This window comes from Megalobrama amblycephala, linkage group LG1 (genome assembly GCF_018812025.1).
Source record: "Megalobrama amblycephala isolate DHTTF-2021 linkage group LG1, ASM1881202v1, whole genome shotgun sequence".
Lineage (NCBI taxonomy): Eukaryota > Metazoa > Chordata > Actinopteri > Cypriniformes > Xenocyprididae > Megalobrama > Megalobrama amblycephala.
The window spans coordinates 61,810,731-61,829,764 of NC_063044.1; the positions used below are offsets into that span (position 1 = coordinate 61,810,731).

Here is a 19,034-nt window from a genome sequence, read left to right on the forward strand (position 1 = left end):
AATTAATTTATTACTTATAATTAGGTTTGTGTTTTTTTCAGTTTTTGTTTCATAATATATATAATATATATTATGAAACAAAAACAGAAAAAAACACAAATAAAACAAAAATGGTGTGGAAAAAATGTGTGTATGTTTGTATTAGAGCCGCACGATTAACCGAATGTGATTGTCATGCACATCTCGTCAGTAAAGTGGTTCTGTGATTAGTAGTAAATCTCCATCACCTGCTTTCAGATGGAGCAGCATTTACTATACAGAGACGTAGATCACTGACAAGCTATGAACAAATGATATAATCATGTGATTATGAAATCGTTTGCGATAATGACAGCTGTTTGCGTAGCTTCTCAGTGGCTCTGTGTAGGAAATGCTGATCCATCTGAAAATACCACATTTAATAACATGTTTTTACTCCAAACTCACTTCATTACGCCAGTCGAGTGTTTGAAATAAATCCCTCTGTGAGATGATGTGGCTTCTTAAACAGAATAAGGCACACAATATTTCATAGTATTCTAAGCTTTATCGATTAGCATTGCATTATAGATATACTTTATTTTAATGAAAATTGTAATAATAAGATCTCAGATAAACCATATATTGCCATAGTCATGTGTTTTTTAGTCACGTTGAATCAATGAAAGCAGTTAAATCTTCCGTTTATTCAGCTGCAGTGATGGGCATTTCCTGGGTTTCTTCTGCGGGGCTTTTTTGGAGTTTATCTGGTTTTCGGATGGAGATTTACTGCTGATCTCAGAACCCTGCTTCACTGACAGATACACATGACAATCGCAGCTTCTGTCAAATCGTGATTTCGATTTATTGTGCAGCCCTAGTTTGTGTTAGTGGTACTGTTTAAATGTGTTTTGGTCAAAGTCAGGGTAGGTAATTTGGTTCAAAAACATTGATACGCTTGTTGAAATTCGCCTCACATCCCGATAGCAAACAATAAGTTAAGTGGTCTATATTTATTTATTTATTTATATGTATTAATATCGTCTAGGTGTAGGACCATAGAATGTTCGTCCAATCAAAATATTCGGTCCGAACTTTACGATAGGCTATTTTGCCTGCCTGTCAAGTATGTATTTGCATATCTCTGCACACCCTGTTTATGATGTGATCTATCATAAGCGTGTTCTAGCGAGAATGAAAGGTGCTATTATTGCAATATTATGCACTTTGCACTGTAATGTTTTCTCAACGGTGAATGAAGCATGAGGTAATCTGACAGCGTGGCATTTAATCCTCCACCAAAGCCGTCTCTCATCGTGTCACTGGTTAGTCTCTGCTCTGCCTGAGTGCGTTCATTTGTTTTGGAGGAGGTGTGGCTTTGCAGAGTGATTATGCTGGGAGGGTGGGAATCTTATGCTTTTAAAGCTAGCTTGCTATTACTAGCCTTTACGAAATCGCCTACCCTACCTTTATGTAGTTTAAACTGTTTAACAGTTTTCTGTTGATTTTTATTTAATTTAGGTCGGGGTGTGTTTGCAAAAACCCCTATCTCACAAGGTTCCTTTATTCTGGAGTACAGAGGAACTTTAGTGGAAAAAGGGAAATTGTGAAAATATGTAAATAATAATTATGCATACTTTTTCAAACACAGAGGGCGTGACTGCTGGTGAGTAGCCTGTATTTTACTGTATTTTAAAAATGTGTTTCTTAACCCTGAAACTAAATATCAACACAGTTTTGGGGCAGGTTATAGTGATTACTAATTATGTATTCCTTTCCAGAGCATAACTTTAGTGAACATTTGTAACAATAATTTTTTTCCCTATATAGCATTGATGCCTCCTTTGATGACGGCTCTCTTGGGAGACTTGTAAATGACAGCCCAAAGCCAAATGGCAAAATAAAAAAAAATTAACTGGATGGAAAGCCTCATCTTTGTTTATTTTCAATGAAAGACATAAATAAAGATGAGGAGATCACTTATGATTATGGAGGACAAGACTTGCCATGGCGTTCTCACTGTGGGCAGGAACTGTGCAAGGTAGAATATTTCCAAATGATATTCAAGTATTTATACTAATATCATCCAGTTGTTTCAGTTTTTTTCTGTCTTCCAGTTTGTCCATAAGCCTGTCGCTGCAGCCATAATGGGAAGTGTAGTCACTTCTGCTAAAGAGGTTTTTTAACACTTTTGTCAATTTAGTTTTTCACTCGTTGTAACAAGACCTGAAGTGAAATTCTCTTATTGCTACAAAATGTGATTCAGCAGTACACTATTGTCAAAACACTTGTGTGTTATCAGTATACTGAAAGCCTTGTGACCTCATAAACCACGAGTTAAACACACACTAGTGTTGTTAAAGCAGATTATCATGAGTTAGACAAGCCCCCAAAAAATTACATAACAGTGCAAAGATGCTGAAATAATTGTCACAGAGTGAAGTGACATGATAACTTGGCTAAGCACACTCTTGGACAGATGCTGCACTTGCACTACAGATCATCTGAAGAGCTGAAAGTTCTTCTGTGGACCACAAATATAACAACTAATGAACAGTGAAGGTCCTCTGACGCAATTATAATCATTTATTTTTTTCCAGTTATTGGCCAATAATTAATCGGCAGCTGATCATGATATATTGTGTACCTCTACTTGGTGTGATAATCCAAAAAATATGCAACTGCATCTTGAGTTTGAGCCGCATGAACATGCATTTGGGAAAGCAGCAACATTTATTCTTCACTTGCAGACTTTCCAATATTTTTGCGGATCTTACCAGACTTTACACCATTTCACCACACTGAAAATGGTTTATAAACACAGAAACTTAAAGGCCTCCTTACGGTTTTCCACCAGAAGACATAATTATCAGTATTGTAATTGTATTACTTTTCACAAATTAAATTACTACAACTATTTATTAAACATTATTACTATTATTATTAATTATGGATGTCATAGACGTTTTCATATTAGATGTTTATCATATTGCAATTCAAATTAGGGATGCTCATTAACAACGCTGACACACGGGCAACTAAAGCACAAAGAATTTATAACATTCTATAATGTTCTTATTATAATTGTGGCAAGATGTGACAAATGACTTAATGACATAGTTGGACAGTCTCTGAGAGGACAAATTATAATAGTAATTTTGAGCACATTTTGTATGTTTATTTATTTATTTTAAACTAACTTTTTAACTTTTTTTGCATTTCTCTTAGGATGTCAACCCCCTATAGTCACCAAACACCACTTAGAATTGTGTTTCAACCTGCAAAAGCCAAAGAGCTTTGTAAATAAAATAGACATAGGCACATACAAGACGACCACAACATGTGCCGATGGACAGAACGTATATATGTCCATCAGAAATGGTAGTGACCCAGAATTTGAAGAGGGTGGGTCATACGTAGTCAAAAATTACACCCTCTCCAGAAAATATGGGCGGCCGTGCTTGTTTCTCACTCGCGCGACAAGAAAATTCAGAACAGCTCTATTGGCTGTAGTGGAGTCAGCAGAAAGAGCTGCTAAGGAGGTCCTCTACCCCCTTCCCAATATATGACTGGTGAAGACATTTTCTCAAACACCGGTCATCTTAGTCTGAAGGGAAAGATTGAAAAAGTGAGTGAATTTAAGAGCATAAATGAATATCTTGTACATTATTCTGATTACTTACCCTAGGCAACTGTAAGCTATTGTACTTGTGTTTCTCAGTCATGGTCCTTGAGTCCCGTAACATCTTGAATTAACCTTGATTGGGAATACAATATAAGGAATACACTGGAAATATTCAGTGTTGGGGTTCCTGGACCAGGACTGAAAAACACTCTGGTATTGTCCTCATCTGTGACACTGTCATTTTTCAGTTGCAAATGGCCAGGATAACTCAGGCCTAGGTTCCTATCCTTCCTGGACCTTAGTTTGAGGTGTGGATCCAAACTCCATGAGGTCTCATTATGGAGAGATGAAGCGTTGGTTGGTGGACCATGTGGAGCTCACCCACCTAAAGGCAAACATCAGGCCAAAAGGCACTGGAAAGTTTGACTCTTCAAACTACACAAGTGTCAAGGTGTACAATATTATTATTACCAACAAGGTATGTGCTGTTTCAAAATATCCATTATGTATACAAAGTTCATCTCTCACAATTATAAAGTGCTGTTTTCACAGAATTCATACACAGGACTACACTGCTGCTGCTTGACCTAACACAAATCCATCTGCATCTGGACCACAGAAATAAAAATCCATTCTACAAAAAGCTTGAGCAAGCTTTCAAAGAAAAAGGTTACAACATCATTAATGAGAAATTGCGGGGGGGGGGGGGGGGGAAACTTGGCAACATGATAACTACCTACAAAAGGACTAAAGACTGGTGTCGGGCAACAGGAGAGGGAAAAGTTACATGGGAGTATTACAAGGTTGCAGTGCTTATTGTATTACAATTGCTGCAGAATCACTGGGTTAAAATCATTTTTAAAGCATCTCTATTTACACTTTTTCCACAGCAAATGGAAGATTTATTTTGGAAATGTGGAGTTGAGAGTCCAACATCAGGAACAATATGCTCAACTCCTCTATTCAACACTACCTCATCCCAGACTACAGCTTCACAGGCCTCAAGCTCCCAAGAACAGCTTCTCCCAGAAGAGCAACCAGGTCCCTCCACTGCAGAAACACACAGGAGACAAACACTCTATGATGTTTTGAAGCACATTCAGAGGAGAACAGCTGCTCTAGAGTCACTAGTGCGGCCTGACTGAGCGCCGAAGAAGGCTTAAAGAGAGGCGAAGAAGAGTGTTTGAAACAAAAAACTCTAACCTGCCTTAGAGAAATAATTCAACCGCTAAAAAAAAAATCTGTAAATCACAGGAAATGATAATTGTTCTCTTAAAAATAGTTGAACTATATACACTCCATTCCCCTGTGCATCACATCATTTACAACACCGGCAGAAGGCTTTGGTGTCTTGGCCTGAAACAGTTCTTCTCTGCCTCTGCCTTCCTCTTTGCCTTTCCTCTGTCGTCACCTTCCTTTTCAGCACTCATTTTCAATACTTTTATACTTCTAAACTATCGAACTCAGCTTGGAAACAACTGGCGCCGCCGCATGAACATTAACTTTTGCTCATGAGCGTGAGAGTCATTCTCCACGATGATTGGCTGAGAAGACATTACGTGATATGAGATGCGTAGCACCGAGTTAACTTTCTCATCACAATCATGAATCATCCACAGCTAGATAAACAAGTGAAGAGTTTGGTTCCAAAACGCGATAAACGCCATTTTCAAAAAATTTAGTTTCCGCCAAAATCAGTATTGTATCTAGTCGGTATTGAAAAGTCATTTATTAATTTTGCGCAAAATGCGATATCCGTCGTGTTGTTCTGTCATGTTTTCTCCCTTTCTTCCCAAAACACAACAAACGCCAGTCTCCTTTTTCTGCAGAATGCGATATATCCGCTCTCAACCAATCACAGCGCACCATTCCACGCACTGTAAACATTTAAGGCTTTTTTAAAAGCCGTTTTTAATACCAAAAGTGTGTTTATTTATTGGCGCCAGATACTCTTTAATCGGTAATGACAAATAATTCATAACATTAACAAGATGACCATTTTGGGAGCGACGGTTGAATGTATTTTTAGTAAAATGGCTGAATATAAGATAAATATTGGCAAAGTTTAGACTCTGTCATATATGTGAATCAACTTACTTTGTTGTGTATTTTCAATTTGAAAAATAACTTTTATATTGACGAATTAATTGCATTTTGAAAAAAAAAAAAGTGTCATGGATTTATTGCATTTTGGGGGAAAAAAATAATACGTTTTTATAATAAACTTTTTAAAATCAAAATGTAGATTTGAATTTTTAATGTTTTTATATCCAAAAGATGCTATATGAAAGTTTGAAAGAGAAAATAGGGGTTTTCATCTTGCCACTTTCTTGGTAAAGAAAACACCTTTTTACTCAAAATAATCAAAATGGAGTTATTGCGTTTTGGAACCAAACTCTTCAAGTATAGAAGCCCTATGATTACAATGACCATCATTTGAATTGTCACAAAATTGTGGAATTATCATACATTATGGGATTTTTTTCATTATTGATCGTACAAATACGATAATTATCGTACGTCTGGCAACACTGATGATGACTGATGGAATCAGCGCATGCGCAAAGAACTCTGCCTTTCTAACAGGCCTTATATAACTTGAATTTGTGTATAAAGGGTTAGTTCTTTTTAAACGTTTGTGTTCAAGGAAAGTTTCATGTAGTTGTACTAATACAAGAACGCTAAATGTAGATTTCCATTCACATAACCACGTTTCACTTTTAATGAAATTGGCTTTTTATTGTTTAAGCCTCAAAGTTAGAACAGCATGTGTTCAAGAATTTTTTTTGTTGTACTAATATACAACTTTACAAAAACACATTTCAGTTTTAATGAATTTCTTCATGAATTGTTACAAATAAAAGTTAACAGCTTGTTCAAGTGAACATTTATCAAGTTTATATGAAGGTGAAGTTGTTGACTGAATACAGCAGACATTCATACACAGCCATACACAAGATGTATTTTTTTCTAAGCACATTTTACCAATTCCAAACCACATCAATCTTAATAAATATTATTAATTTTGTCTTTAATCCTTTTAATACCAGCAAAAAACAAAAGTTGCGAGTAACGAAAAAGGTACTGTGGATATTCTTGGCCAAAATAAATCCCTAACCAAATCAGCAAAATTCCTTAAAAGCCAAGTCAATTATTGTTTTGTATGTGGAAAACCTCAAACAAAATTTGCACGTCATCTCGAGAGGCATGTAAATGAAAATGCTGAAATCGCACAGGCACTCCAACCTTGGCAACTTCAAGCACAACTCGATTGTTAAAACCACAGGATCAGGCTGTCTTAAAGTGAAAATGAGTTCCAAACAGAGCAGCATCCCTGAGACATATGATTACTGCTTGTACTGTAAGTGTATGTTATCCAGAAAATAACTTTCTCGACATATGAAAAGATGTGCTCTAAGACCAGAGAATAATGTTGAAGAGGGACCTGAGTTGAGAGACAGAGTCTTTGGTATAGCATCTGCTCAATCCACAATGTCCCAGCCAATTTCAAGTGAACTTTGGTCAGTGCTGGGCAAAATGCACAAGGATGACGTGTCAACTACAATAAGGAATGACCATTATCTCATGCAGTTTGCCCAGTCCCTCTTTAATAATCATGGGAGTGACAGATCAAAGCATGAGTATATAAGACAGAAAGTAAGGGAACTTGGGAGATTACTTGTGACTTTGCGCCACACAACAAGAATCCATAACATGGAAGAGGCAATAAAACCAGGCAACTTCTTTATTCTTACTAGTGCTGTCAAGAGAGTTTTGGGTTTTGGTAACGAAAACAACACATTCAAGTGTGTCCCGGTGTGATGAGTTATTTACAACTTATGTGCCAAATTGTAATGCACAACAGAGAAAACAAAAATTACCTATGAAAAGTTTCAAAAATTGTCCCTCTAGCCCGATAAACAGGTATGTGTGTGTGTGTGTGATGCATATTATTTATGTCTTGGATTGGATTAGGCTCTTCACCAATCAACTAATGACCCAATTCAACATGAAAGGGAAGGGCAAAAAAGACAAAATAGGATTTGAAGACAAGACATTGTTTACGGCAATAAAAATTATGGTCATTTAAAAAAAAAATTGTATGTATATGTGTGTGGAATGCTTAATATCAGGCTTGATGTAGTTTTACTTGATTTGTGATTTAATAACCATTTCATTTACTTGATTCGAGTACTTGATTTTCAACTATGTATTCTATCTCTGCTGCAAGCTAAACCACAACAGCGGCGTTTGTATTTATTTATTTTACATGTGGATTTTTTTGCTTTGATTGTAGCTGCTGTCATGAACTGGGATGCCGCTGCAACAGAGGCCCAAATAAAGTCTGCTGCATCAGCTGAAACATGCCCCCGGGAGAGACTCGGGGGTGGTGGCTATTAATCTTGAATTCAGGAGCCACATTTTGTTAATCGTTATGTTATGTTATACTGTTGTGTTAATTTATAAGTTTACTGTTCTGTCTTTTAAGATTTATTGTGTTATTGTGTTAATTTATAATTTACTGTTCTGGCTGTGAAATTTGGTTCAGCAGAACAAAATAGTAATAAAAATGTAGTATGTGAATTTTAATAGTTGATTTCTTGGAGTGGTCAGTTTACAGGAAAATGGTAAGCAGTTTATTGCCATTATATTGATAAGATATAAAAATGCAGTTATTCAATTAAATATTCAATATTCTTTAAAATCTTATTTGGGTCTATGGTCTGAAGTTTCATGACACGACAACCATTAACAATGATTAACTGGGTTTTTCTCAGTGAGAACTGCCACTGTTTTGAAGTAAACATTTTTTTACAGTTGGATCCATGCAAATATGCACAGTTGGGAGTTCAATGGGTCTTTAACAGTCGTTGACATTTCTACTACAGAAAACGCGTCTAATGCAACTTTTAGTCTGTCTGCCTTCTAGTCTGGCTGACTAACAATTATGTCTGTAGCACAACTTTAATAGACGTCTATACAATGTCCTGAAAAGACGTACTGTATAATAAACAGTCATTCTGGCTCCTGTGAGGATGTCTTCTTGAGGTCTAACAATTACGTCTGTAGCATGTCTATAATTGACATCTATACAATGTCCAGAAAAGACGTTAAAAAAAAAACTTTCATTCTGAAAGTTACTTTTTTTTTTCATTACAGAATGGCATCAAGAGGAACACCCCCATACTCAACAGAACCAATTAGAGTCCTAATTGTCCGTAGCCTCTCATTTAAGAGGGTTGAGGGCATCATCCAAGCTGACCAAAACGGACCACAAGTCTTGCTGCCTAATTAGAAATTACTCACTAAACAAAAAATATGGGAAAGACTGCCTTGTGGTTGATCATCGATCAAAGATTTTCAAAACGAGCCTCATCCCATTGAGTGATCAGCAGAGGAAGGCAGCAAAAGATGGGGGAAGAACATGATTTGTTCACCACAGGAGATATATATATATATATATATATATATATATATATATATATATATATATATATATATATAAATATAACATACTGCACCTTTGATGCACAGCTAGCCATAAATTATCCCTTACATATATTCTACATAATTTGCATTTTACTTCTTATTTACCGTTGAAAGTGATAAGAATGACCACATCAGAGACGTGCAGTTCCCGTGCTGGACCTGGACCTTTGCTGCGGGTCAAAAAACATTCAGCGTTACCCTTTGGCATGACGAGGCCCTGGTGCCATTAGGTATTGAAGATGAAGTAATCTTCACACACCTTCGGGTATCAAGTGCACAAATGAAGTTCAACTCATCCTCCTACACCACAATTAAGGTACCGTAACCCTAAACAACACTTTAAGTAGGAATGATCTGTATGACAGTTTTTAATAAAAACTCACAAAACTCACTCTCTCTCTCTCTCTCTCTCTCTCTCTCACTCTCTCACATACACACACAGAGAGAAATATGAGACTGTAACGGAAAATTGAGAATATGTGGAATAAAATCAATGAATCAAAAAAATGGGGAGACATTGGATCCAAAATGCAAAAGTCTCACATTGTTTCTCTCTGGAACACACAGGCACGTGTGTGCGCGCACACACACACACACACACACACACACACACACACACACACACACACACGTATTATACAGTAAAACTGGCACTTCAAATTACCATTTAAACCAAACAAACAAACAAAAAACTTGACAAAAGCAGTCTTTGAGAATCTCTAAATATATATTCAAATCAACAACCTAAAAAAAAGGGAGAAAATATATGCAAAAACAACTGCCTTTCTATAGGGATCTGTATATCAATCTAGTGGTTAACTATGGTATTGCATGAAATTATTGCTCACTACTCCCACCAGGTGGCACAAATCTGACTTTAAAAAAAAAGGATTTTAAAGGTGCCCTCGAATGAAAAATTGAATTTATCTTGGCATAGTTGAATAACAAGAGTTCAGTACATGGAAATGACATACAGTGAGTCTCAAACTCCATTGCTTTCTCTTTCTTATGTAAATCTCATTTGTTTAAAAGACCTCCGAAGAACAGGCAAATCTCAATATAATACCGACTGTTATATAACAGTAGGGGTGTACGCCCCCAATATTTGCATATGCCAGCCCATGTTCCCAACATTATGAAAGGCATTACACAAGGGCAGCCAGTAACGTCTGGATCTGTGCACAGCTCATCAGACTAGGTAAGCAAGCAAGAACAATAGCGAAAAATGGCAGATGGAGCAATAATAACTGACATGATCTATGATATCATGATATTTTTAGTGATATTTGTGAATTGTCTTTCTAAATGTTTTGTTAGCATGTTGCTAATGTACTGTTAAATGAGGTTAAAGTTACCATCGTTTCTTACTGTATTCACGGAGACAAGAGCCGTCGCTATTTTCATTTTTAAACACTTGCAGTCTGTATAATTCATAAACACAACTTCATTCTTTATAAATCTCTCCAACAGTGTGTAATGTTAGCTTTAGCCACGGAGCACTATCAAAATAAACATCTAAATAAATACCATACTTACGCGATTAGACATGTTGCATGACGAACACTTTGTAAAGATCCATTTTGAGGGTTATATTAGCTGTGTGAACTTTGTTTATGCATTGTTCAAGGCAAGCGCAAGCTCCGTGTGCGTGGAGCACGAGAATTAAAGGGCCAGTAGCCCTGAATCGGCTCATTTATAATGATGCCCCAAAATAGGCAGTTAAAAAAAATAATAAAAAAAACTCTATGTGGTATTTTGAGCTGAAACTTCACAGACACATTCAGGGGACACCTTAAACTTATATTACATCTTTTTTTTAAAAAAAGTTCTAGGGCACCTTTAAAGGCCTAGTCTCTATTTTAACATGAAATACAGCATTAATTGAAAAATAATGAAAATTATATATATAAAAAAATGTGTATTTTTTCAATTGGGAAAAATAGATCATAACTATTGCATAAATATTAATTATTACCATAAAATTCTCTCAAAATGCAAAAGAAAAAATTGTATTGAATAATAATATATTACATTGATTTTACTGGGGGGGGGGGGGGGGGGGTATTGATAGTGAGCGCTAGCCAATGAGATTGCTGATTGAGAATTAGTTCCTCTGATTATTTTGACAGGAAAAAGCCCACACAGTTTTTCTATGTTATACTCAAAGATGAGATTTGACTCATTTCTTTATTTGTGCATACATTCATTTTTAGAGATTAACACCTTAGCCTCGAGGGGAGGCACAACAACAAAACAAAAGTGTTTGGCGGATTCTCAGCTTCCTTCTTTCAAACGACTTGACCCGTCAGACTAACTGGAGGAGAATCAATGGCAAGGCTGTTTGTCATTGAAGCTGCTGTCAGAAGAAACCACTCAACCACTACTGCACCCGACCAAGAAACTGAACATTGGGCTAAAAGATGGCTGCAGCTTGCCACAGACAGGGACGGAGGTCGTCGAGCAAGAGAAAAAAAAAATTAACATCTTGTCTTCCCCTGGTTTTGACACTCACCCTTGACCCTGTTCCTAATGTTTTTTTTTTTGGACTGCCTTCTGGTCTGACCTGTGCCTGTTCAATGGACTCCTTTTGTCCTCCTAGTTTTAAACTGTTGATCTGAATTCTCCACTTCAAGAATCCTCTGTTAGAGGTTCAACAATATATTCAGTTCTGTGAGAACAGTTGAATGTGTAATGGCATTCTGTATGTACCTGACTTATATTTATACAAGTATTAATCTGTATTTATCAGTTTTGTCTTTGTTTTATGTTTATCTTAGGGTGACCATATTTTAATTACCGAATACCAGGACACTCGGCCCGGCAATGAGATACTCAAATGATACTTTAAGTTTACTCAAAGATGCCTTATAATTTCAATACATTTAAAGTATGCCTCCTCTGTATGGATAGAAAATTGTTATATTACAAAATACTATCCATAACCAAAGACACAAATTCAGATAGGCTTGACAGAGGTTACTCAACATGTTTTATTATGACAAGTTTCAAAAATAACGAATGAAATAATGATAGAAATAATGTCTCTTCTGTATTAGAAAAATAAATAATAATTAACCCAAAAAATACCCCTGCTATATTAGCAATCCAAATTTAACAAAAATCGCTCTCACAAACTTACAAAAACCAACTAACAAAAAAATATCTATATCTTTTCTTCATCCTCGTTTTCTTCTTCAACCTGTTCTTCTTCCTCTTCCTCCTTGTTTGCTCATCTATATTGTGCTGTAGATCTGATCTTTCCCAGCAGTTTTTTGTTGCTTAACAAATAAGCATGAAAGTTATAAAGAAATGTATATAGGCCTATCAGCTGTTACATCACAAGGTACAAAGGAAGAGCAGAACGAGCTGAACTCATTGTAGACGATAGCTGAAGGTTGCTCTGCTGTTACACAAAGTATCTGTTATTCAGTTACAGACGACTGCACAAATCGTGCATACTAATGAAAACATTATAAACTGTTACCTAGAAGTAAACAACTCTAGTTTAGCCATAAGTCAGTCGTGACTCTGAGGATATAATTACCTTTATGGAAAAATCCACTAATGTGCTGAGATGGATTGTGAACTAAAATTCTCCATTTTTGAGATGTGGCCCACATCTGGTCCAGTTGTGGCTGACTTCTGGCAGTCGAGTCTTCGCCGTCATTCCATGCCATGGGCCATATCTGGGCCAGATGTCATTTGCTATCTAGGAAGGATGCTGCTTCCATCTAAAATAACTTTATACCAAATGGCTATTAAAATGCAATAATAATATTTTGCGACTAGGATACCAGTCATATTTTAATAATGAAGGAAATAGCGAGTTAACCATGGCAGTTTGTAAATCTGTGACTTTGCCTCAGTAGTATGAAATCCTAGCTTCACACTGTTTCAATGTTTAGATGAGACAAGATTTCACGTGTAAACTGTAGCATTAACTATTAGCAACACTCACCTTAATTATGGTCCTTGAACTCCAACTCAGCAATAAATGCAATAAATCTGTAATGCACAAATAAATTAACACCTTGCTTGTAAAAAAAAAAAAAAATGTTTTTGATATATTTTTACTAGTGGGTGCAGGACACTATAGTTCATTTATGTAAGTTAGGATAGCAAAATAAACTGACATATTACACCCAAAAATATTCTTCATACAAAAAAAAACCTTAAATTATTCAGAAACTTTGACCTGACCATATTTTGCTTAAGTGTTATCTGAATTAAGATTATTTTTTTCTGACACAGTTTAACTCTGAGATCTTGTCATATTTTTTTTTTTTTACCATTTTTTAAACTGTAGTGAATAAACTATTAATGTATGAAATATTCAATGTGTCTGAATAAATTATAGTTTGACTGTAAATATGTAAATAACCCAAAACATGTATATAATACTAACACACACACACACATACACACACACACACACACACACACACAAATGGACACTTTACCATAAGCATAAAAATCCCACAGTCATTTCCACAGATCTGGCGTGGCAAGCCCTAAAATCAACCAAAAAAATAAGGTAAGATTAGTTATACATGAAACATGACTGTAGATCAAAGCTACTGTCTTCTCTGTCACATGTCTTGTATATGAAATGCAAATTACAGGCAATCATATTTCATTGTAATATCAAATGATGCAATATATTATTCACCACAATATCATGCCCAGTCTTCTCAGTCCAGCTCCCTGTATCAATTTTCTGAGCAAGATCTCTATACAAGAAAAAATATAAATAATTTGAAACAGATAGATGTGACAACCACTGAGACGTTATCAGCTGAAACATATCAGTACAGGCTATAGGAACGTAGCCAAAATGTAAGTTGCTATATGAACATAGCAAACAGTAAGCCTCAAATGTGGACCTAAATATGGCTCTGTACTCAGCATCACCGAACCCAGACTCATGCAATGTGGACTGCGAGTCTAAAAAGAGGATCTCTCTCAGGAGTGGCTTCATGATCTATAATGTGATAATGGTTAAAGACATTCACATAAGTTTAAAAGTCATTAGGACAAAGAGTAGAGCTGCAGTTCACTTTGTTGGAATACACATGAACTAACCAACTTAATTACCAATACGTATACTATGTAGTATTTAGTAACAGTAACATTCCCTTACACAGAGAACAAAGTGTTCTGGCCCGTTTGCTTTGGTCCAACCTGGAAAGACTAAGAAGTCTTTCATGTCGACATCCTCCTAACATTACAGTTTTTTACAGACGCTAGGACACATTTCTCAATACTTAGGTCACTTTTGCAAAACTCTTCACACAGTGAGCACAACAGAAGTCTATGTGGGCTAAACTGAGGATCAATTATCATTGCTTTGGCACAAAATGCATTCAATGACTACATCTCATGAGTTCTTTTCTCACTCAGACACAACAACTGCCAAAACTCTTTGTACGTACAGGCCAATTTGCACATGCTTACATACTGTTTTCAAAACTGTTAAACTTATGTTCAAAACAATAACATCATACAAAACTGAATAAGACAGCAATTTTCTACATTCCTACAGTAATAACATTTTAATGAAATATATTTTAAATCTTAAAATTAAATGCTATAAAAACAATTGAATTGTATCTGTATCAGTGGATGGTGTGTATACAAATTCTTGTATTTTGGAATTACTCAGTGCAAAAAAATAAAAATAAATAAACGACATAAAATGTCGACGAATTCTGCATCATGTCTGATTTATTCCAGTAGCATATATTGCAGTGAATTATATACAGAAATGTGTCCTTGTTTTACACAAGAAAACATTGTATAATGCTACATGTTGTTAAAGGTGGTACAGAGGATCTTTTCGTCGACTGAGTTTTTGAAATGAGCGCATGCGGAAGAACAACCCCCCTCCTTCACAGCTCATTTCGAGGGAACGCCTCCCAAAACTCGTGCACGAGTGTTTGTTTACCACCGGCATTCGCTGTGTTATTAAGCCGGGCACACATTTAACGACTAGCTAAAACATTCTGACTGAGCTCAACATACAGCGATTGTTTCCTGCTCCTGAAGCAGATTTATATACTTTCACATGGAGTTTGAACACCGACTGTAATCGCAGACTGAACGCAACTGGCTCTGACTGGACGCGTTTGAGCGCGATCAGTCATAAGTATCAATTTACATTCATAATCAGCCTTACAATCGTTAAGTGTGTGCGTGACTTAAAGCCGTGGATTCATTATGTCGGACTCACCGCAGGTAACTCATAATCTGCAGTTGTTACTCCTGTCTCCTGACAAAAACATTGCATGCGGCGCCTGTGGAGTGTGGAAAGTTACTGGAGCACGCAGCCGCACTCGTCTCTCACAAGGAACGTCACGGCAGTGATTGACAAGCCAGAGGGCCAATCGTTTATGCGATGATCACGTAAACGATTGGCTGATGTTTTTAAGGCCCTACCTCGTGCACAGATGATGTATATTAATATTATTCCTTTCAGTGCACCTAATAAATAGTCTTTTATCAGTTAGTAAAGACAGTTTCAAGTAATATTGCAAAAATGTATAAAACAAAACATCCTCTTTAGCACCTTTAAGTGTTTTTTAGGTAATTGTTTTGTGGGTGACAAAGTGTGTTTGTCCGCTGTCAACCTTTGCTAGTGCTCTGGAAGAATGAGTTGATTTGAGACCTGAATAAAGTGTTTTGGTAGTTGTAGTGCATTTTGAATGTGAAATGAACTGCTTTGCCAAGCTGAAAGTTGGTTAGGAGAACTGTGTGAAGAGTTTTGCAAAAGTGACCTAAGTATTGAGAAATGTGTCCTAGTGTCTGTAAAAAACTGTAAGCAACATGAGACTACCATTAGTGTTGTTTCTTGACTATCAGCACAATTGCAGATTTTACATTGATTTTATTCATTTAATGAACGAATAGTTGCAATAAGCGACTTACACTTTTAAATGGAATACATTAAATTAGTTAAAGCGAAAAGATCTCAGACTTTGCAACGTCCATCTTTACAATAAATATTTACACCTGTTGCATCAACTAAAACTACAATGAGGCAGAACTATGCCTGTCGTAGACAATGCGTGTCCACGCTGACACATTCTTACGCTGTGATAGCTGAGATGACATTCACACTGCAATGGCTACAACTACCAATATAGGACTGAACTGCTCAAGACATGGTAACAAGTGAAGCCACCCCAAGCCACGATTTCATTGAGTTCACATTTTCTAACAAGTCTGCATTGCGCATGTCTCCTTGCTCATTCCCATGACCGATTAAAAATGAAGCTTTATGTGACACTGGGTTTTACTGACGTCTCTCTGTGGCTGAAAAAAAATAATTTTGTGATAAAACTGATAGAATTTGAAAGCTGATACTTTATTTCTGATTAAAAGTAACAAAGCACAAAACTTAGTGTGATTATTGAACTGCAGGCACACTAGAAATAATGAATGGAATTAAAGATGTTAAATATTTCCAAGCATTTACATTGTCCTTCCAATAAAAATGTCAAATGGTACAGCTTCTTTTAATAATCCCAGATCATATATAATATTTTACTGCATAATTAGGCTACAAATCAATTGTGAAATTGATTTTCTTAGGATTTTAGCTGGGGAAAGCCAGGAGCTGTGCTATTGTCATGAAGACCCTTCTTTCAGTAGCAGAGCAAACTAATGTTATTAATGTTTGTCAGTCCCCTTAAACCAGGATTGAGGCTAGGTTTGTGTGTTGTGTGTAAACGTGGCCTCATAAACCACAATTTGGACCGACCCCGCAAGACTGTGAAATGTCACATATTTAATATCTGTGTGTTATAAAAGTGAAATTGTTTTTTTGAAGCCTGATTTGATGTCGACACGACTTTCATGTCGATTGGATGTTAGGAAAGGTGTGTCCCCGTAAACCACCAAAAAGTCACAATGACCTCATAAACCACATATGTCAGTATGTGTGTGTGTGTGTGTGTGTGTCACCTACAGGTTTTCTTTTCTTACTGGCTAAATGTTTTGTGCCCAATATTTAATTAGATTGTTTTAAAATATATGAATACATTTCTCTCTGGTTTTGTTTGGCAGCTGTAGTTCTCTTTATGTTTATTAGAAGAGCAGAAATTAAAATCACAAAATTAAAAATTAAAATAAATATGAAGAGACTAAATTTTAATTGGTAAGATGAATCTAAACTCAGTAATTGGCCCAAAGTATATTGATTTACCCCATTACAATAGTCCATTTACAGCTACTATCATAAAAATACACTTACTTGTAGGGTTAAAATTGTACATAAGGCACATTTAATGTCCAACATCAAATATTTTAGCGAAATGTATATTTTAGAATTATTGCGCTTCTATTGCGTCCCGTCTGTTTAGCGCGCAGCAAAATGGAAATATTATCATGACTTTCTAACATTTACAGATGGAGAATAAACTTGTGAAAAGTAAGTTATGCACTGAAAACACATGTCTTAAACACATAAAATAGCACAAAATGTACATGCCGTTTCCTATGGTGGATCGATTTGATCCATGATCGACCTCTAGGGCTGCTTAAAAAAGCGTGCACGCGAAATTATCTTGACTAGGTGAACCTGGATTGATTTAGCGGGACAGCGTGAACTTCAATTACCTTTTATGAAACCGCTTTAGCCCCAACTCATTTGTTAGGTTAATTCAAGTCAGGTTTTGGAGTTTAATCCTCGCTTTTCTTAGCATCTTTTATGAAACAGCCCTCAGGTACTTCAGGCTTAAAGGGATAGTTCACCCAAAAGCGAAAATTCAGTCATCATTTACTCACCCTCAAGTTGCTCCAAACCTGTATGAATTTCTTTCTTCCGTTGAGCGCAAAAGAAGATATTTTGGGTAATTGGAAGAATATGGGTAATTAATCATCTCAAACAGATACTATAGAAGTCAATAGAGCCATCAACTGTTTGGTTGAAGAAACTGAAGAAAGAAATTCAGACAGGTTTGGAACAACTTGAGGCTGAGTAAACGATGACATAATTTTTATTTTGGGTGAACTATCTCTTTAAGAGTTAGCTGTCAGTGGGTAATAAAGACAACGAAAAGAGAAAAGTGGATACAAAAAAATAGGAGTTTCACTCTAAAGTGCTACAGTTAATGGAGCAAACATCTGTCTGTCTGTAAAATGCAATATGAAATTTTACAAATGCAGTCTAGTCTTTGTCTGACTATTTCAAACTAAGTTTAAACAGTAGTTCAATTTATAAACAAATATATGGATTTATATTATATTTTTAACAGTTAATTAATCATTTCAGGCGTTAGGCTTCTTCTCAAAACAAAACAATATTTACAGTAATTGATGCATTTTTGCAACTTGAAGCGTGTTTGTAACGTTAAGTATGAGGGGTAATATTTTCTTACAACACTGCCACCTGGTGTTCAACATCATCATTATGACGTTTCCTGTTATCGTGTTGCATCTTATCTCTCTGAAATGTATAGTAGTCAACATCTGAAGTGGATCAAAAAAGTGAATCAAAGTTCTCCTAAGAACGAAGCTGTCCTAAGAAGAAGGTTTTAGGTCAACTTTGATGAAGGTTTTGATCCACTTCAAATGTTGACTACTGTATTTGCATAAGCACTTCAGTCAGTCTCCATTGATTAAACAGCAGAATCACATTCATTTGTAATAATAGCAGAGTTTTTACAGGTTTAATAAAATATGCAAATGTTTATGCAGATAGCAATCGTACAATAACAATAATGGTAACACTTTACAATAAGGTTCATTAGTTAATGTATTAACTAACATGAACTAACCATGAGCAATACATTTGTAACTGTATTTTAGTCTTTGTTAACATTAGTTAATAAAAATACAGCTGTTCTTAGTTTGTTCATGTTAATTCACAGCATATTATCTAATGTTAACAAATACAACTCTTCATTTTAATAATGTATTAGCAAATGCTGAAATTAACATTAACAAAGATTAATAAATGCTG

The 19,034-nt window shown here is 35.8% G+C and overlaps 1 long non-coding RNA gene across 1 annotated transcript; it reads left to right on the forward strand.

The window, feature by feature from the left end:
* Positions 1-809: 809 nt before the first annotated feature.
* On the forward strand, positions 810-5,323 carry LOC125278429. Its single transcript, XR_007187141.1, has 5 exons — positions 810-1,999; positions 3,187-3,586; positions 3,832-4,061; positions 4,136-4,252; positions 4,474-5,323. It is a non-coding gene; the product is annotated as an uncharacterized LOC125278429 (long non-coding RNA).
* Positions 5,324-19,034: the final 13,711 nt, after the last annotated feature.